General features: G+C 41.2%; 1 protein-coding gene and 1 non-coding gene across 2 annotated transcripts in view; both read right to left on the bottom strand.

Moving 5' to 3' along the window:
• The window catches only part of LOC131692824 (calcium uniporter protein, mitochondrial), a 447,576-nt gene that overhangs the window by 403,145 nt on the left and 19,545 nt on the right, over positions 1-24,886 (bottom strand). The gene's annotated exons all lie outside the window — the stretch shown is intronic.
• Positions 1,852-1,923, bottom strand: Trnah-gug (transfer RNA histidin (anticodon GUG)). The gene has a single exon. It is a non-coding gene; the product is annotated as a tRNA-His (tRNA).

Genomic DNA, 24,886 nt, shown 5'->3' with positions numbered 1-24,886 from the left:
CCAATGTTTATTGTTTTAAAGACGTAAAAAAAACTTTTTCAGTGTATTTAGATCATGGAGAAGCTTTCAATAAAAAAGTTTTCCTAACAACAACTTTTGAGTATGAAATTTAAAAACATGAATAAAGTTATTGTTAGAAAAACTTTTTTACCGATAAGTTCTCCATCATGCAATCACATTCAAAATGTGTCTTTTCTCTTTAGGTTTTTGTTGACAAAATATAAAAAAATTAAAAAAAGGTTTTTTTGCAATTTAAATTTTTACCATAAAATTTTGTTTTTGTGAAAAATGACACAATATTTTGTTCAGTGTATAATTTTTTCGTGAAGAAGTATTTATTTGCTGATAATTTTGCTGTATAAAATAGAGTAATCGACCAAATATTTTTGGAAATTACTGCACGTAGAAACGCCCTTTTGAAAAATTTCTCTCGTATCAAAATATTGCAATTGCCAGAGAAAATCATGGAGATTCATAAACCGAACACAGCTGCAAAGTTCCGTTCGAATCGACGATGGTCATATTTTGCGGTCGGCCGGTTTCTCATGGAATCCCTCTAAAGCAAATGGCTGGTTTCGAGTGAAGTCTCGGTTAACCAAGCACATAAGCTCTGTTGCGTGAGCTGATTGTATTTAATGTCTAACTGGCGCCAATTTGGTTTTAGTTTGGATATATTGCAACTGGCAGCAAGTTAGTGTTAGTTACTGACGAGTGGAACACGAAACATTCAAATCCAACTTTATCTTGTTTTTCATACTTAAAAAAAACTTGTAGCAAATATCTCAATCAAGAGGGATTAATCACTGCTACTGTATCACCAAAATAAAGGTCTTGGATCATCAGAAAAATCCCGGAAGACATTATTGTTGTGTACTTTACCGTTTTCGCCCGTTCTAAGCAAAAAACACTGTGGTATCCAAATATTAGTATTGAGCCAAAAGGACAAAAATACATCATCTGAAGCCATATGCAAATGTTCATCCAAATCGAAAAGGCTCGTGCTATATCTACTCGATTTTTTTTAGTTACATGGCTTTTTCATAAAACAAAAACAAATGTGACACAATCCAGTGTCGGATATGTATGTAATAGCCATAATCCCTATGGGGCTTTATTTCCATTCAAAAGCTTCAGCTTCCGCTGGCTTCAAGCAATCATTCAAATACATTCAATTACTTTTTGATAGCTCCGAGTCCATAAATGCCTCGCCGCCATTGTGTACCTGATAGGGCAATCTAAACATTCACGGCTCTTCCGATCTCGATACGGTACCGTACAACTGAATAAATGTCGAATTGAAATTCCAACACACACCCCCTTCCACCCTATCTGTGACTGGTTGCGCATATGGGTTGATGGAAAATTGATCGACTTCCTCTTCCAACGGGTATTGCCATGTTTCAATTTCCCTCTAAAAATTGAATTTACATGGGACCGCGCACCGACTGCTGTTGTCGGTCGTTACGGGTAGAGGAGGAAGGAACCAGAAACAGTCGGCCCACCCGCTCGAATCGCGTTCTGTCTATAAATATACCATCGAATGTCGAAAACGCCATTGGACTGACTCCATAAGTCGGTTTCGATTGTCCTTTGCCGAGGTAAATCATTATTTTCGATGGTTTTTCACCGTGCGGTGAAATTTGGCGTGGTGCGTGCGCAGCAAAGTGGCAACCTTTCCGAATTTTGGTAATGCATGATTAAAATCTCAACCAAAATAATTGACTTTCACGCTGGTGAATCGCAAAAGTACTTTTTTCAACTTCATTAAGCGTTCAAATGCTTTATGGATAAAATGTAACAATAGAAAAAAAGAACACCCCATCCGTGACAATGTCTGCTGCGAAGAGACATTGCCGTGACCAGGATTCGAACCTGGGTTACTACGGCCACAACGTAGGGTCCTAACCACTAGACGATCACGGCTACCGGGGTGGTTCGGTGGTTTGGCAGCTACAAAGCGACCATAGTTTACGCGAGTGGCTGCTAAAATTAGCCATGCCACTGTTCGGGCAAGGCACCACGTTGACAAGTGACTCGTAATAAATGTGTATCGACTGAAAGTGCATTAAAATCGTTTTGCTTCACCTGCCATCGTTCGCGTACACACAAACACACACAATAGCAGGCAGGGCAAATATCCACAAACTGAACAAAACAAAGTAAAAATAAACTTTGTTACACATAGGTAAATAAACCGGCTCGGACGCTATCGGCCTTTCTGAACTGTGCTTGCATCGAAAATTCCACGCAAAAAAATAAAACCGACCAACATTGGTGGTTCGCGTCGAAATTGCACGTTCATTCGATGCTTGTTCGTTTGTCTGTTTCTAATTACAGCGGTCACGCATATCGTGTTTACCTCAATCATCCCACCTTCGCACTACCACAGGATGGATGGTTTTGGCTGAGAATAAAAAAAAACACTGTTCCATCGAATGACATGTAAACAAATGAGGAACTGGTGATTAATTTTCGGCATATTTCAACAATATACAGTAAAGTTTATCTTAGACAGTTAGTAGGATGATCTTCGGTGTGAAAAAAGTAGTGTTCTAAGCAGAAATAACTGAAAGTAGGGTAGTTAATCTGTTAGTCATCGTATCATCATCTTGAACACATTAATAAGAGCGGAGTCTGTTATTTCTGGTTCAAATGATTTGAGGAAAATCAATGAATAGAATTAATGTGTGCCAACTTGTTAAAGCACAATAATTCATCATCATTTTGACTAACGAGATTTCTCGACATTCATTCAAATACAAAAAAAAACAATCATCTTCAGAGCCACCACAAACAAAAAATTACGGTTCAAAGTTACCGTCAACTGAACCACATAGCCCCTGTCAAACCAATCACCAGTTTGCACCGTGCGGTAAAAGTTCCATAGCATCATAAATAATGAAATTAAGTGGTTCCACTGATCGACGCGGTGCCAAATAATCTTAAACTGAGTTATCACCTACTGAGGTCATGTCGGTCGGTCGGTTGCGTTTAACCATTTGAACACGGTCGATAGCATTCGTGGACTGCTGGCGAGCTGCTAACCGAACCGGTATTATGGTGGTGCGAAGACGCAGATAGCATATCAGCTTGAAGAAGCTTTGATTCGGCATTATCATTTGTCTGGCTAAGTTAGAAGGATTTGCGAGCAGTCGTGCAAATCTGCAATAAATTTACAGAGCAATCGTCATCAACTTGTTACCATGAAACGTGATCCGTTTTTGCGAAGTTTCTCGAACAATGTTGTTGATATCAAGTCGATGTAGGTACTGGTATTAACAGAATAGCAACTTACAAATTATTACGTGATTTACTACCTATTATAATTTAGTAGTAAATTTTCTTTTTTTTATTTTAGGGGCAACTCCTAATTTAGGCGGTGCTATCTTTGAAAATGAGCCTTGGTTATGCAACTCTTTTTGCGATTCTTATTTTATTGCAAAGTCTTCATTTTATTATTTTCAAAATTGCACATATTTTTTTGCATGTAATTTTAACTGTTCGTTGATTTGATTTGTGAGGCGCAAAACGTATCCGCCGGGTGATGCCAATCGAACTGACATTCCATTGGACTGAGCAAAATAATTTCTATGCTTGTTTGAAGTTTATTTGACAACTTAGGGAACTAATCCAGAGGGCATTAAATGTGCATGGGGGAAACGCATGGTCTTGTCTGAGTGGAATGATGACTTCGATCATGTATGAGGGTTGAGAGTTGGTCATTCGTTAGAAGGATCGAAAACAGTTACCAATATTAGTACAAAGAACAAATGTGTTACTGTCATGTTATTTGGTTTGCTTTTAGTTAATTGAATATGTTCACCACATTTTTTTTCTCATTGTATTCAGTAATTTCATACATTTTTAAGTAGTACATGTACTATATTATTAACTGCTATGTAAACCATATTTCATCATGAATAGAGTAGAATGGTGTCAAATAGGTATGGGGGTACAATATGTATAGGGCATTATCTTCGCTATGTTATTACAAAGGTCGCTCATGTTGTGTGAATAAGATATACGGTAGAGAACATCGTTGATGACATTTCGTCTGTTACCGTGGATCAGCTGTATTAGTTACGGCGTCGTTTATGTTTTCGCGTGTTGTTCTACGAAAACGCATTGTCTTTCGTCCTCAATACAGTGCATTCAATCAATGTAAAAAATATCAAGTGAGTTTTTTCGTGCGTAAAAATTAATTCTGAACACGAGTATTGTGTTAGTTTCTCGATATTTTTGCTTTTGGAAAAAATACGGACATTAACATGAAACATAACGCTTGGGGGCACGATAGGTCAGCCGTTTGGGGGCACTACTATAATGAAAATTTGAATTATTTTGTCAAGAAGATTGTAATGTAATTTCGTGCGAAAAACTCCAAAACGAAATGAAGAGAACATAAAGAACGCAATTGCGTCTGTACAAGATGACGCCAGTATTGGATTAGCCTCTAAACAATTCAAGGTTCCGTTCAAAACATTACGTGCTTGTGTGAAAGGAAAGTGGTCATCATCAATATAAGCGCGTAAGATATTTCGCGTGAGTTAATAATATATTAATCTAAGGTGTTGTTGAAGTAATGATCAAAAAACATAAAAGAGAAGAAAAGGGACTCCAAAACAATGCTCCGAAGCGCAAATGTGATCGTCCCACAGCTGAGCAACCACGTCAGCCGGAAAGCACAACTTCAATTTCACACTCTGGCGACGACGAGGAAACTGAAGAGGTCATTTGCAAGTACAAGGCCAGCTGCTGAAAAAACTTGTTTTTTTTTTAATATTTCCTTCCGCGGTTTCATGATTTTTCACATCATTTGCCACTTGCTCATTTTCTTATCTGAATTACGTAAATAGATTGCATTTATTATATGTGTTATTAATTTGTAAACAATCTGCATTATTCTTACCCTTCACATGAAAGTTGAACCGCTGATTTTCGAGGTGTGTATATTGTTTTATTTAACCTCGAATATAGCCCCCAAATTCTAAAAACATCGAAAAAATTACCTTCGCATAATTGGATTTAGCCTGAAAAATGTTTAGTCAGGCATAGAATCATTATTACCAATACGTTGCCACAAAATTGACGTACCTGACCCCATTCTATTCTATAATAATATTATAGGTTGATTTTTGAGCTTGAGCTTGTGCGACCACCCCTGGCTGCTACTCCGTTATTGATCTGGACTAGCTGAAGTTGCACAGAGAATAAGTAGATAATTATGCTTGGGAGTAACGAAACATCTTTCAATGTGCAAGTCCTGGTAATCCTAAAGTATTGGTCAATACCGGCGCTGGCCAGGCCCGAACGTAGACTAGATATCGATCCACCAATTTCATGGACCGGGGACCAACGGCTTAACTTCCCTTCCGAAAGAAGACGTGACCACAGATTTTTTCACCTCAGAAAAATCTCAACGAGCTCGGCTGGAATTGAACCCAGGCCAAATGGAATGAGTGGCGGTCACGCTTACCACTCATCCACCGGCGCCGTCATAATAATATTATAGGTTGATTTTTGTGTTAAAAGGCGACAAAACCACAACTTGATTTTGAACATAGTTGTTTTAATTTAGTAAATCAGTTCTTCCTGCTTCCATGCCATAAGAAGCGGCAAAAACAGGACTCTGCATAGCTCATTTCCCGCTTCTTTTAGATTTAAAAATTTTTGTACCTAATTAGTAAATTAATTCTAATGATTCTTATTATTTATTATTTAAATATTCTCTTTGTAGTGGTTGAGATAATGATAAAGCACGTGCGCGTGAAATTACTAGTATGTCCGTTATTCAAAGTAAGGTTTTTAGTAAAGTTAAGACTTATTTTGTACCACTCAATTTTTTTCGTATCCTTGTCGCGAAAATAATCGAGAGTTGTAGCCCAATTTGTTTACCGCTCTTACATTCTTTTCTATTCAACAATAAAAGGAAAAACTAGTTTACTAGTTTTTCACTCTAATAACAATATTTTACTTAAGTATAGTACCAGACAATTCCTCATTATTCACCATTATGATATTCCTAAAATGTATTTTAAACGCCTAATGAGTTTCCTAGTGACCGAACGCCCAGAGACTCCAAAAATCTTAAATAGCTCGCGAATTCCAGCACAATATCTTGAATCTCTGAATCTCTACGAATTTCCCTCCTCCCGTGACAGTTGTGGAGTGCGCAGTAGTATATACGCCATACGGCCTCTAGTAAAAGTAAGTGTCGGACTAACATTCCTGCTGCGATCTACGTTCGTGCCTTGCCAACGCCAATACTGACCAGGTATCAGGTGGTACATTGGGTTACCAAGAGTGGTACAGTGAAGGATGATTTGTTACTTAATCCTGATTGAAACACAACGAAATATATTCCGTTGCACCGAAAAATGTCTAATCATAACGAGTATCAGGGTAGTCAGAAATTCTGGATATCGGAAGACTCTTAAAAGGTTTATTGATAGTTAACGATAGGTCATATTTCAGTTTCAAAGACGAAGTAATGACACTAAATAGTAAAATACTAATATACGGAGACGACAATTGACGCATTGAAGAAATAATTAAGAACCTTTCAGAGCCCTACCCTATCAACCGAGAGATGGGACTAGACTATGGTGGCTTATGTGAGCAATGGCGGGGCAGCGTCAAAGCGATAAACGAAATGACAAGCTCTACATTTGAAATTTGGTTCCAGTTGCGAGTATCTTTACGCACCCAATAAATAAAACTAATAAAAAAAAATTACTGTTTGAGCGTGTCTGCGTTTAAATGACACGTGGACACATGACTGGATTGTTAAATGTACATGTGCGAGTGTGTTTCTTTGACTACGTGTGCAACCGTGATTTAGTGTTCACGTATGTAATCAGGTTTTGTATTATTGTGATGGGCACCAGCGATCGTATGGTGTTGTGTTTGATTGCGATACCGGTATTTCGGTAAAAAGATACATTATTTTAAAAATTGGTTTGGCGATACAGAGATTGCTAGCATAATCATTTAGTTTCCATACAATAATGCAACAATTGAACAATATTTTCTAAAATTGTCATTGTAAGACATGGAAAACTTAACGTATGCCAGTTGATCTTCGAAGGAGCCTCGAGAAGAATGGTTTGCGGTATATATCATCATAACTCAAAATCTGCTGGACCAATCGTTTTGAAGTGTTACACAGTCCACATATTTTTATTATTTTTTGATTTTTTCGTAGATGATGTATAGGGAAGGTCGGGGCTAGTTGGCGGTTGGGAGAAGTTGGCGGATTACTCTTTTCTGCGTTTCTATTACATATAGGGGAACATGGGAAGACTCTATCAAGCGCGAGATTCAACAATTATCAATAACGTGTTCTATTTGGTTCGTAAAATTTTTCTAAAAATATTTTTTATACTTGTTTTGATACCATCAGGTAATTTTATAAGTTTGGAGTGAAAAATCATTTCCTCATAGAAAATGTTTCGCAATTCATGAATTTCCGTTAAATGAAATAATTTTTATCAAAATTCGTATGGACATATCTTCCATGGCAATAAATTTTTTTTATGGAACTCATATATCATGTAATTCTTTATGAAGTATTGAAACGATTCTCCATTAATCAGAATATTGGAATAGTTATTTATAAAATTAGCACCACATTGAACGTAAGAACTAATGTTGGGGAGATTCGACCAAGATTCTATGGGAAGACTTGACCAAGCGGCAATAAGCTGAAGAATGCTACAAAATTTCTGATATTTAACACCAGTCTACATCTTTATAGTACAAGTCAACAAAGTTAGCAGTTATATGGCTGATTGCGTGTCGTGTGAACATGCAATGTAATCAGTAGTTAATTCCAAAAAGCAAAATCAAAATTCATGAAATACAAATTTTTTATTTTTTTTTCACTGGTACTAAGGACCACGAAAATATGGAAAAAAAGATTGCAGCATGTTTCATGCCATTATTTTTTGTTCTAATATTTCGAAATTCTCTTAGTCAAATCGCCTTGACCAGAAAAAAAAAACGATTACATAAAAACTTCTATATGCATCTTTTGAAAAAGTAAATTAACAATTCTACAAAAAACCATGAATACGCAAAAATCTTTTGCACAGTATATTTCAACGAATGTTGAGGGATTGAAAACTTTTTTAGAGTATTTCGTAAGTTTAACTGAAAACCTGGTCAAGTCTTCTCATGTTCCCCTACCCCGGAACATTTCTGATCAGCGCAGAGTAAAGTGATTTTAGTGCGTAGAAATCGTCCGTGGTGTTCCGCTTTAAGAAGCCCAGCATTCCTATCGAAGAACAATCCCAAGTCACGGATCGAGTCAATGCTTTCAATAGTTCTTGCTTGTAGACTGTATTCATAACGTCATGGAGTAAGGAAGTGTCCAAAATGAATTACTTTGCATTTATTCAAGTTGACTTCCATTCCGTTAAGCGTCCAGTCTTGAATTATGCAGATATCTTCTTGAAGCACTACGATGTCAAGTGCCGATCGGAACATTTTGATATCGTTCAGGCATAACAATTCCCCAGACGATACGACTACAGATATCGTTAATAAATCAAATAAAAATAAGCGGGCCCAGATGACTGCCTTGCGGGACACTTGTAGGCGTTCTGGATGTGCTTGAGCGCGTATTTTGTGTACTCACGAATGCCTAGCGATCGAAAAGATAAGACTCCAATTAGTCAGCTAGGTGAGAGATCCTAAATGTTTTAATATCAGGATTGCGATGTTGTGTGGTACTTTGTCGAAAACTTTCGAAAGATCGATGTAAATTGCGTCCACCTGATGCCGCTTTCGGACGGCGGGAAACAACATAGAACTGTAAGCTATCAAGTTATAAGTTGTGGATCATTTCATGACAAACCAGTGTTGATTGTTCGAGATAATGTGGCATGCAGCTACGTACGTGACGTTGTAGACCAGCTTTTCGAGAACTTTGGAGAGATAGTTTAATAATGAAATACCTCTGTAATTTTTGACGCTGTGAATATTTCCAGTATTATGGATGGGAAGGATTCCTGCCTTCTCCACGGCGATAGGAAAAAGGCCTTCAGCGAGAGCGATTGAAAATGATGTAGACTGGAAGAGGCAGCACGTGGGCGCAGCTTTTCACGAATTAGAGCGAGAGATGATCGGGGCCCTTTCGGTGAATCAATAGCAATCAGAGCCTTAAAGACGTCGGTCTTACTTACAACGGGGCGCTCGACACAGACCCGCACAGACGTCCTATCCGACTTTAGGACAACCACAGTTGGACTGGCATACCTACTGTGTTTAGCTTTTTTTTCGAGTTGTCCTACTGGAGCTGTTTGTACGGTAACTTGTTCGATCGCGTGGCCGTTTGTAAATTGATGTGCTAAAACGTTCTCGCGGTTACCGGGCTGTTTTCGTGTTTACGAGATCGCGGGCGCAAATGTGCGTGGATGATCGTGAAGGACTCGAGCGTGTGTATGTTATCGTGTTAGTTGCTTACGCTGGCGTATATGTAACTTCGCGTGCATAAATTCGATTTTATAGCCGTATGGCTATTCGCATATTCGCGTGTAATATTGAATGAACGCGCGCGGACCGTGAATCTGATGCTTAATTAGTGTATGGTACAGATGCTAGAAGCGAGTCATTTTCCCCATATCACTCATGTTGGTCATGTTGCAATGGAACGTATTGTCTAGTGAATATGAGCGTCATTTTTTCGATTGATCCAGCTGAAGGTATGGATCCATGCCACTAGGGCCAAGGGTAAGGACTTTCGACCGTGACCTATTCATGATGGTGCAAGCGGGGGGTTAATACTTGAGACCGCGTTTGTAAATTTATAGGAGTTAAAACGTCCACTTAATTATTATATCAATTAATTTAATATAATCTGATCAACGATCCTTTTCCATAACACTCGGTTCGCGGATGCCTCTCTCCAGCCACGGTTGCGACCGATATCTTCCAGATCTTGCTGCACCTGGTAAGCCCACCTAGTCCGCTGTGCTCCCCGTCGTCTTGTACCTGCCGAATTTGAGCAGAACACATTTTTAGCAGGGTCTAGCATTCTCGCAACGTGCCCTGCCTATCGCATCCTTCCGGCTTTGGCCACCTTCTGGATATTTGGTTCGCCATAGAACCTGGCGAGCTCGTAGTTCATCCTTCGCCTCCACACACCGTTCTCCTGCAGGCAGCCAAAGAGAGTCCTAAATAACCCCTTGATTCCACTCCTCCGGTAGCTGTTCGGATTCCCAGATTCTGACTATCACTGTGTGCAAACAAATGACCAGCCTTTCCTGGCTCATTTTGATAAGCCCAGCTCCAATGCCATCCCTACCAGATGCTTTATTATTTTTGAGCTGTTGAACAGCCTCTTTAACTTCCCCCAGCGTGGGAATAGGCTGGTTTCCATCATCCGCCGTACTGACGTAGTATTCTGCTCCGCTGCCTTGCCCTCTGCATACGTTTCTTCATTGCCATTAAAGTGTCCAAAGTAGTGTTGCTTCCACCTTTCAGTAGCCTCTCGTCCATCCGTCAGAATGCTACCATCCTTATTCCTACACATTTCGGCTCGCGACGCGAAGCCTTTGCGGAATCCCTCACACTCTGCTTCGTCCAGACGGCGTTTTTTCTTCTGGAATAGGCAGGTCTGTTGCTTCCGCTTCAGTCGGTATCGTTGTACATTCAGCCGCGTTCCATGCTGCAGCATCAATGTCCGCGCTGCGTCCTTCTCTTCTAAAACCCCCCTCTACGTTCCTCGTCAAACCAGTTGTTCCGTTGAATTCGTTCCACATACCCGACGACACTTTCAGTTGTGTTGTTTATGGTTGCTTTGATAATGTTCCAGCAGTCCTCAAGAGGGGCCCCATCGAGCGCACCCTTGCTCGGAAATGGTGCCTCCAGATTCTGCGTCTATGTTGTGGCGACTTCCGGTTGATTCAGTCGCTCAAGAGGCGGACGTCGGTATCGCACATTGTTAATTACGGAGAGTTTTGGGCGCGTTTTTACCATTACCAGGTAGTGGTCCGAATCAATGTTAGCGCCACGATAGGTTCTGAAGTCGATAATGTCAGAGAAGTGCCGTCCATCGATCAAAACGTGGTCGATTTGTGATTCAGTCTGTTGTGGTGACTTCCAGGTGTACTTATGTTGGAGGTTGTTCAGAAAATAGGTACTAAGTATGACCATATTCTTGGAGGCAGCGAATTCAATAAGTCTTCCCAATAGTCGGTCTAAATTCTTCCTTCTGGCCAACCTGAGCGTTTAGATCTCGCGTAGAATGCGTCCTTATCATCATCATGCTTGCAGACTGTGGGCGGTGCATGTTAATTATGCTAAAGTTGAAGAACTGACCCTTGATCCTCAACATGCACATTCTTTTATTAATCGGCCACTACCCGATCAGGCGTTTCTGCTTTTCGCCCATCACGATGAAAGCTGTTCCCAGCTCGTGTGTATTGCCGCAACTCTGGTAGATAGTTTGATTACCTCTAACGGTTCGCATCATTGATCTTTTCCAGCATACCTCCTGCAACGCTACTATGCCGAACTCGCGATTCTTCAATGCATCGAAAAGCATGCAGATGCCCTCAATAAATCGGAGAGACCTACAGTTCCACGTCCCGAGTATTCAATCGGTAGTCCTTATTCTTTGCCTTGGTCTTCGCCGATTGTGCTGATCTGTATACTCTCGTTGATTGTTCGTTGTTTAGTTTTTTTATGGCTAACTTACAAGGCCTGACACAAACCTCCGTGGGTGCATAGTTTAGCTTAGAGTCTCTCGCTAGCACTCGGATGATCATCAGCCGCCCCTAGCATGGAGAAAAGACGCTGCGCTCCAGGTTTGCCAAAACAAACCTCCCCCCTCCCCTTTTCCATGTTTGCGTACGATCATAGTGTACACCGGGGGTTCTCCACTATAGTTGCTTGTACCCTGGTCAGTACCATTCGGAGGTAGGGATAGGAGTTGCATGGGCGTAAGCTAAGGACCGCGTGTGGGGTATATTTTATTCATTCAGATACGCAATACCCAGTCATTTACTAACTTAATTATCGGGGTGTTTTAATGTTGCCGAGATCGCGGGCATAAGCATGTGTGCGTGATTGCAATTGCATGTTCACGTTTGTGACCAGGTTTGCGCTATCGCGAGGCCGCGAGCGTTTGTAAGTTTGGAATGAGAGATTTTGAGTGTATATGCGAGAATATGCAACTGATGGTATTGGTGAGTATTGGTATGAATCTAATTTAAGATATAGTATTAAAAAGTAACCTAACAAGCCGAATAAAGAAAAAGAGACGCAAAGAGTTTTATCAGAAGTGTAAGGGAAAGTGGTCGGTAGCCGGCACTAGTCAGCCCCACGTAACTTTGGACAGAAAGCAGACATGGTCAATCCGAAAAATATTATTTGCGTGCTATATTAGCACGTTCTTTTTGTGCCGATTGCTGAAGCAAACAGACTCGAATGTTCTATTCTACAGCCAAAATATAAGAGCAAAAATCCGGTCCTGGGTTTCATCCGAACATCGCAACCTACAAACGTGTCGCCAAACGAAGACGTTCCTAGAACAATCGAAACTCCACTACGGCATACTGACCAGGGCTTCAACCGGTCTCTGCAAACTCAATTATAACATGGCAACTATTTAGCGCACTGAGTCATTTTCATGTGATCTTTATGAATCCGACAACGGAGCCTCAAATCATCTAATACCGTCGTGCTGGGCAACTTTGGATATGTGGGGCTACTTTACACACTTCAGTCTTTCAATATTTTATAGCAGACGTACTTTTATTAGTTTTATTGTATGTACTTTTGACATTTGTAGAGTCATATTTTTTAACCATGTTGCATATGTCTTTTGTCATTTTTCCTATCACTGTTTACCAAAACAAACAAAATATTTCAATGATCGATAAAACCGATTAGAGACTCGTAAAATGAGACTGCTCGATAAAACAGATATTCAGTGTACTGAGACCACATATTGTTTTTTGGAAAGAAGAAAAATGATGAAAAATTGCGTTTTCTGTTGGTTTTTAGTACGTCAGAATCGGTTTTTATGACGATATGAAGATTTTAATGACTTCAAAAAAGTTGTTTCTAATATCATTCTACACAACTTTATCGAAGATACCAAGCCTCTAAATAATGTCTTGAGTTTATTCTTCATAATTAATTAATTAATAATTATTAATTTTAATCAATAGTAATATTAATATCAATTTAATCATCAAAATTATTTTTTTCAAGAGATGCTCTGTATTTTATTGTAAAATTTCTCCGAAAACATTGCACCTCAAAAGTTAGCGGTTGCGAAATATTGTGATCATGACCGTGAGAAAACTGATTTCGAACCATTATTTCAGAATTCTTACTTAAAAAGTGCAAAACTCGAAAACGTGACCTTGTGTACTAGTTACCTTGTGACCTTGTGTACTAATTACGCCATCAATTTAGCACTTAACTGTACGTCATAAATAGCCCCTTGTTTCACATTTTTTATTTTGCGAAAATTTCGATACCACCGTGTGACTATTTTTATAATTGATTTAGGGTTTTCGGCCGTCCTTGCATAGACGACTGAAACACAGAGCCATACTACAGTTTCTCATCCAATGCGGTAAAGAGCTTTAGGCTTTCTAGCAGGTGATTTGAGCTGTTTGTGATTTTAACTTACCTGTTGTTTGTTTTTGTGCTGTTACTATTCCCACCTTCTCAATTGTACTTCTTTCCTCTTCCTTCTCTTTCCTTCAGGTCAGGGAAATAATGAGAAGACACTGCAAGGCATTTACATATGGGGAATGTGCCATTTGAGTCAATAAATTCTGATTCCTGAATTTAACTACTTTTGCATATTGCACGTTAAACAGAAAAAAACCTGTTTTAATCCACCTAGCGGTGCAATTGTGCCTTTCTCATTTCGCTAAACTATGACTAGGAGGCTATCAATGTTCAACATAATTATGGATATGTCCATTACATTCTTAGTACTCTATGCACTTATACACAATGGCTTGCCAGCCATGAACTTGATGAGCTACGTGTCGACGGTGAAACACTTGAAACAAAAAATATCGTACTTCATTAGCCTAATCAGCATTAGATCAATGTTATCTGCTTGCTAACTCATTTTGTCATGCAGGGGTGGGTGTGTGAGGAGGGTGAAAGTCCCATGAGCGAACGACTACCCAGCTTAATTTGGTATGCTTTGTGATATAGTGGTGGTTTAAAGATGATGGGGTTGAGAGGGAGGGGTATGAGGGCTGGATGGGGTGGTGGTCTGAGGGCTGATTTAAGGAGATTTTAAAGGGAGGGGAGTGAACATTAGAGGGGGGGGGGGAAACCCCTCTCCGTAAACCATCAACTACGTCCCTGTTAAAATCCAGAAACATTATGCCAGTCAAAAAAATTTTCCGGGCCGGGATTAGGTTGACGTTTTTCAGAGTGATTGCATAACCTTTCTATATGAGAAAGGCAAAAACAAAATAAAATCTGGTTTAGGTTTCGCAAAACATTTTAGGTGTATCGCTTTCACGTTACACAAGAGTTTTATGGCATTTTTGGATTTAGTCTGTTGCTGATGAGCCAAGTCGGTCTGTTGGATACTGTTGAAAAAAGTGTTCAAAATCAGACTAATTGAAACTTTTGTGCTAATCAAAATCGTGAAAAGCTCCTGTTACACTAGAACTTCACAATACACCTTGAATCATTAGGCAATTCATTCTATCAACTCAGTTTTAAAAAGAAAGAAGACGAGCTTTTAACTGCCTACTTAAAGCAAGACAGCATTTTCAACACATTTTCCTTGGGAGACAACTTGCACGTCCGTGCGTTTGTTGGCTGCTGCTTCTTTCCGGTTTCAGCACGGTTTTCACCAGAATGTGTCTGTTGTCAAACTGGGTGGTAAACGACCTGCGAAATTGTAGTCTATTTTTATGTTTAATGACGCTCGACATGCTTGTGAGTCTGAGTATGTATAAACAGGTCTGTGCGATGGCACGAACAGTTTTACAGCTCACGATAAAAACGAAATTTTCATTGCTTACATCTGTTTAATAATGTTAATCCATTCGAACGAATACTCGCGTATTTATTCCTGCTGTCGAGCAATGTCGTTCTGTAAAATATTATTCGTCTAAGATAATGTGTAAGGCGGGAAAAGTGCACAGCACCAAGTCTGTTCTGATTCAGCGAAATTAATTTTCACGTGACTCATTTCAAATAACACGGAAAATCGCAAACAATGTTATCCAATAATAATTTACTGTATTATTTGCAGCAAGCAACAAAAATAAACGACGGGCAGCTGCCAAGAAGGCCTGCACATGTTCGACATTTGTTCGCTATTACCATCATCTCGGCCGAGGTGGAATCCGTCCTTTAGCAACTGTTTAACTTAATGTTCCTTTCATTAGTAGGACATTCGCAACGAACTGATGGTCGCAGCCGGTTGTAGTTATTAGTGTACTACAGTACGGCAGTTGATACCGGTCCACAACTGCTAAAATGTCGTCAAATCTGGTGATGGTTTCCCGAATCAGCCATGTTTCTGGCGCGTAATTGGACATGCTAAGTTGGTGACATTTAATTATGTGTGATTGTCTGATAAATGGTGCAATCCACATAACATGTTCGACTTTAAAAATAACACCCGAAAGGAGTACCCACTAGCTTGTTTTGCTTCGTATGCTAGGTACTTGAATTATATATCAAAAATTGAATAAGTGAAATTTTGGAGGACCTATAGCAAAAAGCAAAATTTATCTGGCAGGGCTTTTCGGGATAAAATTGGACACAGAGTGTTTGCTCCAGGAAACGACTTGGAAACCGAAAGAGGAAAAGAAAAACAACAACAACAAAGCTGTGAAAGACTGAAAACACCAAAACAGTAATCACAATATCAGCATCAATTCCGCTGGCACCGTACGACGTGTGGAAAGGAAAATCTAGGCAGTGAAAAACGGCTCTCCCTTCCGGCAGAAAGAAAACCGACGAGCTTGTCCTGGTTTCAGTTCGGAAAATATGTGAACAACGACTATATTTACTCTGGTGAATTGTATGTTGCAGGCACTCAACAAGCTTATGCATACATAGATTCACACACACATACACATGCATACGTTCGCAAGACAAATCTGACAAGGTTGGGTTTTCGGAAAATTCCGAATACCGACATTCTTCACCGGTGGAGCCAAGATGGTGGAAGGTTCTTTTTGCCGGCGACTACTAGCTACTCGTTTATTGCTGCAGCATTGGCAAGAATTTCGTGGAGCCTAGTGCTGCATGGACCGACGACTGCTGCCGCCGACGGTAGACTATGTAGACGAAAGACACATCAGCATCAGCATAAGGGTAAATAGTATTCATGCAGACGACCGATAATTGTGCTCTCCAGTTTTCGGTTCAGCTGAATAATTCAGTTGCTATTTCAAGATCGACATGCTGGTACGAAATTTTCCGCCTGGTTGATATCGATGGCCTCATTACTTGGGAAAGCAATTTGTGCAAATGGATGTGAGTTTTTTTTGTTTCGATCCTGCCATATAACGGATGACTGAAATCAATACAGGTAAGACGAAAGGTCATACAGCTTTTAACTAAAATAGATTAATAGAATTCATCTCGATGAATTGGATTTTTAAAAATTAGAAATCAAAGTACCCGGAACGATGGCAGATTACCTAGCACTGACAGGATCGAATACGATATAATTGAGCATACCCATTTTCCGCAGGTTGCATCGCCGCTCGAATACTTCACGCGGATAAACAGGCTCAATCAATATCAAATTAACTCTGATTCAGTGGCAAATAATTGGATGGGGGCACCGTGGAAAATTTTATTTGAAACGAAACCCGCGCGTCACTCGGCCGCAAAAAAAATCGACGAACAATGAAAATTGAATCATTCGACAACTATTAATATAAATCAGTGGCAACGAGTGTGTGTGGTGTTGCGTGGATAGGATTTAATTGCGTTTTCACGGGTGTTTCCCGGGTAGCTCAATCAGCCGCTAGGTAGGCAATCAGTGGAAACCGTTCCAATTATGATTTTTTTTTTGAAATTGTTCTGCACAATCATAAAAGATGAAACTCGATAGAATCAATTTTAAATTAACCGGTATGAATTTTTATTTTTCTGTTATCACTGGTCATAGTATGATTGTTCCCGAGCAAACATAACAACGCTGTTCCGAGGACGATTCAGCACATCACGCCCGGATGCACTGATGCAGAGTACCGCAGCGCCCACGATATCCATTAGGCACTGGAACACTGCTTTGATTGATTGGAGATATTAATCGATCCGACGTCAGTAAGGATGAGCGGATTGTTGGTTTTGTAATCGGAGCGGAGACCAACCGTCGCCGCACCGTTCGTCTTGTGCCACATCGCCGAGGATCTAAGCAGGATAGAATGAAATGCATGAAAATTGATTTATTATCTACTGCCCGGAACTGTTTGGATCTGTTGCATAGTCAATCAATCAACGATTTGTTTTTTTGCTCCTGTCTACTAGGGACGTTGTGTTACATCGTGAATCTCAACAGCGACAATAAAAGATTAGTTATTGGTTAAGAGTCGACACGCGGCACCAGACTTACTGATGGAATATCCAATGTGAGAAATTTCATGAGTGTTGAGTAAACTCGCTGAAAAAAAGTGGACTGAATGTTACAGCTTTTGCTTCTTTCGTGCGCTTGAAGAATCAATAACCTCCAGGTATTCGGAGGTAGACCAGCTCCTGCAATTCGAACCATCCACAGACTTGGCACTTAGATCCATACAAGGGTTTGGACACGTAGATCTAAACTATAGGCCCCGCTTCCCGTACACGGTGAGAAAGATTGCTCATGCTTTCTGATTTTGAGGGCCGAGATATAGAACCACAGTTCTAGGGTCCATCCGTAAATGACGTAGCATTATATAGGGGAGGGGGAGTTTTGTATTTTGTGACGATGGTGACAACAGGGAGTAGGGAACCATATAACGCTACGTAGCTTTTTAATATGCATTAAAACAATTGCAATCACTTTCTGTCTACTGTTATCAATACCTCCATGTCCAAGTCATATGCTACAAATCACTATTTGAGGCTGTACTAAACGGACACTCTCCGTCCGGGAAGGATATCCAAAGCTAGCAAACAACTGTGAAAGTCAATCTACCTTCCCATTTTGCACTGTATACAAGCATAAGCTTTTCATTCGTAAACGAACTTTGTACCGAGAAACAAGTGCTTTTTGTTCTCTTTGGTGTGGTTTAGTTTTTTCGGTAGTACGAAGGTGCTTGCTGTGGCAGAGGCTGCAGTAAAGCATTAGTAATAAACAGTCCCGCGAGTGATAATTATTACCTGCGATATCGGTGAAGGTAGTGCAGTGAAGTTACTAAACAGTTTTCTTGCCTGAAAGACGGCTTTGTTTAGACGAGCTATATCAGCTCTACTGTGTGAAGGTCACGCGGGTGACGGATAAAACAAACGAAGGATCAATTCACCTACCAGCTCGTCAGGAACCAACTGGTGAAGAGTTTCGTTTTTTACTTTTCTTATCAATTTTTTTTCTTTTTATTGCTTTTTATTTTTTTTTTGATTTAAGTTAAACAGTGCGGTCGAGCGTGTTGCTCCCGCAACAAAATGGAACAAACAGAAGGATCACCCTCCGAATACGAATCTTATGGGGAAGAGGAACGTATATCTGATTCGGAGACAGATAATGTCATGGTCGATCCACTTCCCCCACTTTCCCCCAATGTCTAACAGCCCCCCCCCCCCCCCCCCCCCGAGTCAAGGTTTACCAGGATGGTCCTTGGGTGGTATACTTTCGGCCCAAAAATAAACCGTTAAACAGCATAACTGTTGCACGGGAGCTGACAAAACGTTACTCGGCCGTAACCGAGATTAAAAAGGTTCAGTCAGATAAACTGCGCGTAGTCGTTACTGACTTGAAACAGTCCAATGATATCGTTAGCAATAGCCTCTTTACGCTGGAGTATCGCGTCTACATCCCTTCTCGTGATGTGGAGATCGACGGTGCACAGTGGCGGCTCTTCAAACAAAAGTCGGACAAAACCTTAAATGTTACCTAATTTGGCTGAAAATCACAATTTAAGCTAATTTTGAGGTGCTGAGCTCATTTTTGACGTCAAAAGTCGTAAAATATTAAATGCATTTTTCCATACAGTGTCATTGAACCTTTCTTATAACTGTTTGTACCGCGGGTCATGAATTGTTCCAATTGCAAGCAGCTAGGTCACACGGCCACCTACTGTAGCAATAAGCAACGGTGCGGTAAATGTGGGGAACGCCATGGGGATGATACTTGCAGTAGGCCCGCTGAGAAGTGTGTTTACTGTGGGGAGAATCCACATGCACTTTTGACATGCCCAACGTACAAACTTCGCGCGGATAAACTGAAGCGATCCGCCAAAGATCGCTCCAGACGCTCTTACGCAGAAATGCTTAAAAGAGCTGTTCCACTTATCTCCGAAAACCCATTCGCTCTCTTGCCAACTGACGATAACGCTTCTAACGACCCTTGCGAGGGGCATTCTTTGGCTCCGCTTGGAAACTCTAGGAAAAGACCTAATCAAAACTCACCTGAACTTCCTCGTAATGGTCCTAGGTTGTCCTAAACAAGGGTACAAAATAAAAATAATTCATCAACTGGAAGTGCTGGTACAAATCCGAAGATAATACCTCCTGGTTTTGGGAAATTGAGATACAACCAGGAGTTCCCAGCACTCCCCGGGGCACCAAAAATCCCAAGTGCTCCAATTTTACAGTCAGAAACTCAACCTAAAACGGGATTCCTTCAATTTTATGACATTGTGGACTGGATATTCACAGCTTTCAACATTACCGATCCTTGCTGGTTGCTATTTTACCAACAGTAAGAACATTTTTAAAACAGTTGACTGAACAATGGCCCCTCCTTACAGCGATCGTATCCTTCGATGGCTAACTTATTAGACGGTATCAAGGATCTGATCACTGTTTTACAGTGGAACTGCAGAAGTATTATCCCCAAAATTGATTCATTAAAACACTTGCTAAATTACAATCATTGTGATGCATTTTCCCTATGTGAAACATGGCTAACTTCTAATATAAACCTCAACTTCCACGATTTTAACATTATCCGCTTGGATCGAGAAGACTCATATGGAGGGGTACTTTTAGGGATCAAAAAGTGCTACTCCTTCAATCGAATCAACCTCCCTTCGACGCCAGGCATTGAAGTTGTCGCTTGTCAAACAACAATCAAAGGCAAAGATCTTTGCATTGCTTCTATTTACATTCCTCCTAGGGCCATGATGGGATATCGAAGATTCTCCAACGTGATTGAACACCTTCCCTCGCCCCGCCTGCTTCTTGGAGACTTTAACTCTCACGGTACGGGGTGGGGCTGTCTATACGACGATAATCGATCTTCGACAATTCAAGACCTTTGTGACAACTTCAATATGACAATTCTGAACACAGGGGAAATGACACGGATTCCTAGACCACCTGCGCAAGCAAGTGCACTGGACATATCTTTATGCTCGACATCACTACGGTTAGATTGCAAGTGGAAGGTAATATCTGATCCCCACGGTAGTGACCACTTACTAATCGTAATTGCAATCACCACTGGTTCAAGATCATCAGCACCAATCAATGTTCCCTATGACCTCACAGGAAACATTGATTGGAAGAGCTATCGATTCAACACAGGTACTTCCCCCGGAGGAAGAATATAAGTTTTTGTCCAACTCGATTCTCGATACCGCGATTCAAACTCAGACGAAACGAGTACCCGACATGAACACCCAAAAACGTTCTCCCAACCCGTGGTGGGACAAAGAGTGCTCAGACGTGTACGCGGAGAAAGCTGCCACGTATAAAACCTTCCGGAACGACGGGTTAGTTGCTAGTTATCGAGTGTATGCGATATTAGAAAAGCGAATGAAAAATTTAATGAAAGCTAAGAAACGCAGTTACTGGCGCCGGTTTGTCGACGGGTTAACAAGAGAAACATCGATGAGCACTCTTTGGGGCACGGCCCGACGTATGCGAAACCGAAACAGTACTAACGAGAGCGTGGAATATTCAAACCGTTGGATATTCGATTTCGCCAAGAAGGTTTGTCCGGATTCCGCCCGGCACAGAAAATCTACCGCGCCGCGTCGCCTTACAATACCGCGAACGAAACACCGTTTACGATGGTGGAGTTCTCACTTGCTCTCTTATCATGGAACAATAAAGCCCCGGGGCCAGATAGAATCAAATTCAACTTGTTGAAGAATCTGCCAGACTCTGCCAAAAGACGCTTGTTGAATTTATTTAATAGGTTTCTTGAGGGTAACATTGTCCCACATGACTGGAGACAGGTGAGGGTCATCGCCATCCAAAAACTAGGAACCAGCCTCCGACCACAATTCGTATCGTCTGATTGCAATGCTGTCCTGTATCCGAAAGTTATTCGAAAAAATGATCTTGTTTCGCCTCGATAATTGGGTCGAAACAAATGGCTTACTGTCAGATACACAATTTGGCTTCCGCAAAGGCAAAGGGACGAACGATTGCCTTGCGTTGCTCTCAACAGAAATTCAAATGGCATATGCTAACAAAGAGCAGATGGCATCAGTATTCTTGGATATTAACTTTTTGCTAAACCTGTTGTCTGAAAAACAAATGCATTTCTCGCATGGCGATTTATCGACATCACGATTTAGCTACATGGGTCTTCCCCAGGGCTCATGTCTATGCCCTCTCCTCTACAATTTTTACGTGAATGACATTGACGAATGTCTTGTCATTTCCTGCACGCTAAGGCAGCTTGCAGATGACGGTGTGGTCTCTATTACAGGTCCTAAATCCGTCGACTTGCAAGGACCACTGCAAGATACCTTGGACAATTTGTCTGCTTGGGCTCTCCAGCTGGGTATCGAGTTCTCCACGGAGAAAACTGAGCTAGTCGTATTTTCTAGAAAGCATGAACCAGCGCAACTACAGCTTCAATTAATGGATCAAACTATTGCTCAGGCTTCAACATTCAAATATCTCGGGATATGGTTCGACTCTAAAGGTACCTGGGGATGTCACATTAGGTATCTGAAGTGAAGTGCCAAGAAGTGTATTTTGCGATACATCCATGAAGGAAGAGATTTGTGGAATTCCGGATCATATTCACCCACAAGTGGTCCCAAATATTTTCTATAACAAATACCATCAAGTCGACTGCGCCAAAATGTTCTACACTGACGGATCAATTCTCGACGGGTCCACAGGCTTCGGTATCTTCAACGAAAATCTTGCTGCCTCATTCAAACTCAATGATCCTGCTTCAATTTACATCGCAGAATTAGCTGCCATTCAGTATACTCTCGGGATCATTGACACCCTGCCCTCAGACCATTACTTCATCGTTTCGGATAGTCTCAGCTCCATTGAGGCCATCCGTGCGGCGAAGCCTGGAAAGCACTCACCGTATTTCCTGGGGAAAATACGGGAATATCTGAGTGCTTTATCTGAAAAATCTTACCAGATTACCCTGGTTTGGGTCCCGTCACATTGTTCTATTGCGGGCAATGAGAAGGCGGACTCTTTAGCCAAGGTGGGCATTAGAAGGCGACACTTACGAAAGACCAATTTGCTTCAATGAATTTTTCAGTATCTCTCGTCAGAGGACGCTCGATAGTTGGCAAAACTCATGGAGCAATGGGCATCTGGGACGGTGGCTACATTCCATTATCCCGAAGGTATCAACGAATGCTTGGTTTAAGGGGTTGGATGTGAACCGGGACTTTATTCGTACGATGTCAAGGATCATGTCCAACCATTACTCGTTTGACGCGCATCTCCGTCGTATAGGGCTTGCTGAAAGTAATCATTGTGTTTGTGAGAACGGCTATCACGGCATCGAGCATGTTGTTTGGCTGTGCGCAGAGTACTGTGTTGCCAGGTCCCAACTAATAGATTCCCTTCGGGCCCGAGGTAGATCACCCTATGTGCCAGTCCGGGACGTCCTGGCGAGCCATGACCACCCCTATATTTTTCTTATCTATATCTTTTGAAAACTATTGATGTCCAAGTTTAATACATTTTCCCCTATCTCATTCACAGTAGAATCTCACCAACCTATCCCTGTATCTACAATATGGCATTGCTTCACGAGTCTTCGGTGCATACCCTTCTTGATAACCGTCTACCCAGAACATCATGACATACCTCACATGCAGATGATATAGAGAACATCATGACAGCATCAGAGTGCCAATAATTATCCGAAATATCGACCCTCCCCACGCCCCTAGGATTACAGGCTGGAAACTACAACAAAGTGTGCATATCCGCCACAATGATCAATCAGCAAACGACGATGTCAATTACACAATATGTATCCCACTTCCTACCTTTTTCCATTACTTACATAAGAGGGGAGCAAGCCGCCCTTAAATACGGCTTTCCCTTCCCCCATTAACATGTGACATGTAATTAAAAAAATGAATTATCGGCCTCGTTAAGCTAAAGCATTTGGGCCTAAATAAACATATTTAAGATAAAAAAAGCATAAGCTTTAAATACAATTATACTTACCACTTTGTTGCTTATCCACTGCACAAACAATATTGTATCGTTACTTCCAGGGGTGTGGTCAAATGAACGAGCCACAGAAAATAACAGTGCCGGTACAACAAGAAAACACAATTTTGATTTACTTATGTTAGAACTGCACTCCACGATGTGGACTAGTTACTCAAAGTTAAGATGGAATTTAATCTCCTGGATACATACAGCTATATGTATAACGAAGGTAACCGTGTCTGGTAACAAAGAGAAATCTAGCCCAGGCAGAAACTTTATAGCGAAGAACAACAAGTAACACTGAGTGGAACATGACAACGTTGAAACCAAGATCTCTGTTTACATCGATGACGATAAAATCAAAGTACGCCCATACGACCTATCACCGCCACCTAAATAGAACACACTAGAGGATTAATGTCGGAACACGGAGAAATAGCTATACTTGGAGAAATATTTTCACTATCGTTCACAACGGCATTCATGTAGCGGGTACGTGGCTGACCTCGGTTGGTAAATGATTGGGCAATGCGTAATATAGACCCGGTGGTTCGCCACAGTGGTCCTTAGCCTCTTGTCCAGTAACTCCTATCCCGGCGGCTGATGTATCATTCTCATGTCAGCGTGGGACTCTGAACAGAGCTGATACGATGGTCCTTCGGCGAAAGAAAATACGAATCGGAGCAGTCAGCAAAGACCTACGCGACGAAATAAGGACTACGATTGGAAACTCGGGACATGGAACTGCAGGTCACTCTGCTTTCTAGCTTTCGACAGGATAATCTACGCTGAACTCCAACCACGCAACTTTGAAGTCGTAGCACTGCAGGAACTTTGCTTGACAGGACAAAAGATATGGAAAATGGGGCATCGGGCGGCTACTTTCTACCAGAGCTGTGGCACCACCAACGAGCTGGAAACCAGCTTTGTAGTTCGTCAACGCATGATTGGATGGACTCCGATCAACGCACGGATGTGTTAGTTGAGGATCAAAGGCCTTTTCTTCAACTACAGCATCATCAACGTACACTGTCCACACGATGAGAGATCCGACGACGAGAAGGAAGCATTCTATGCGAAGCTGGAGGAGGTGTACGACGGCTGTTCACAACGGGACGTGAAAATCGTCATCTTATATGAATGCTCAGGTAGGACGGAAGGTAATGTTTAGCCCGGTAATCGGGCCAAACAGGTCGCACACCGTATCGAATGACAACAGCCAACGATGCGTGAACTTCGCAGCCTTCCTTGGCATGGTAGTCCGAAGTACCTTCTTCCCCCGCAAAGATATCCACAAAACCACCTGGAGATCACCTGACCAACACACCGAAAACCAAATCGATTA

This window comes from Topomyia yanbarensis, chromosome 3, assembly GCF_030247195.1.
Source record: "Topomyia yanbarensis strain Yona2022 chromosome 3, ASM3024719v1, whole genome shotgun sequence".
NCBI lineage: Eukaryota > Metazoa > Arthropoda > Insecta > Diptera > Culicidae > Topomyia > Topomyia yanbarensis.
Note: the sequence above shows the minus strand (reverse complement) of the source record. Positions and strands in the feature narration are given on the sequence as shown.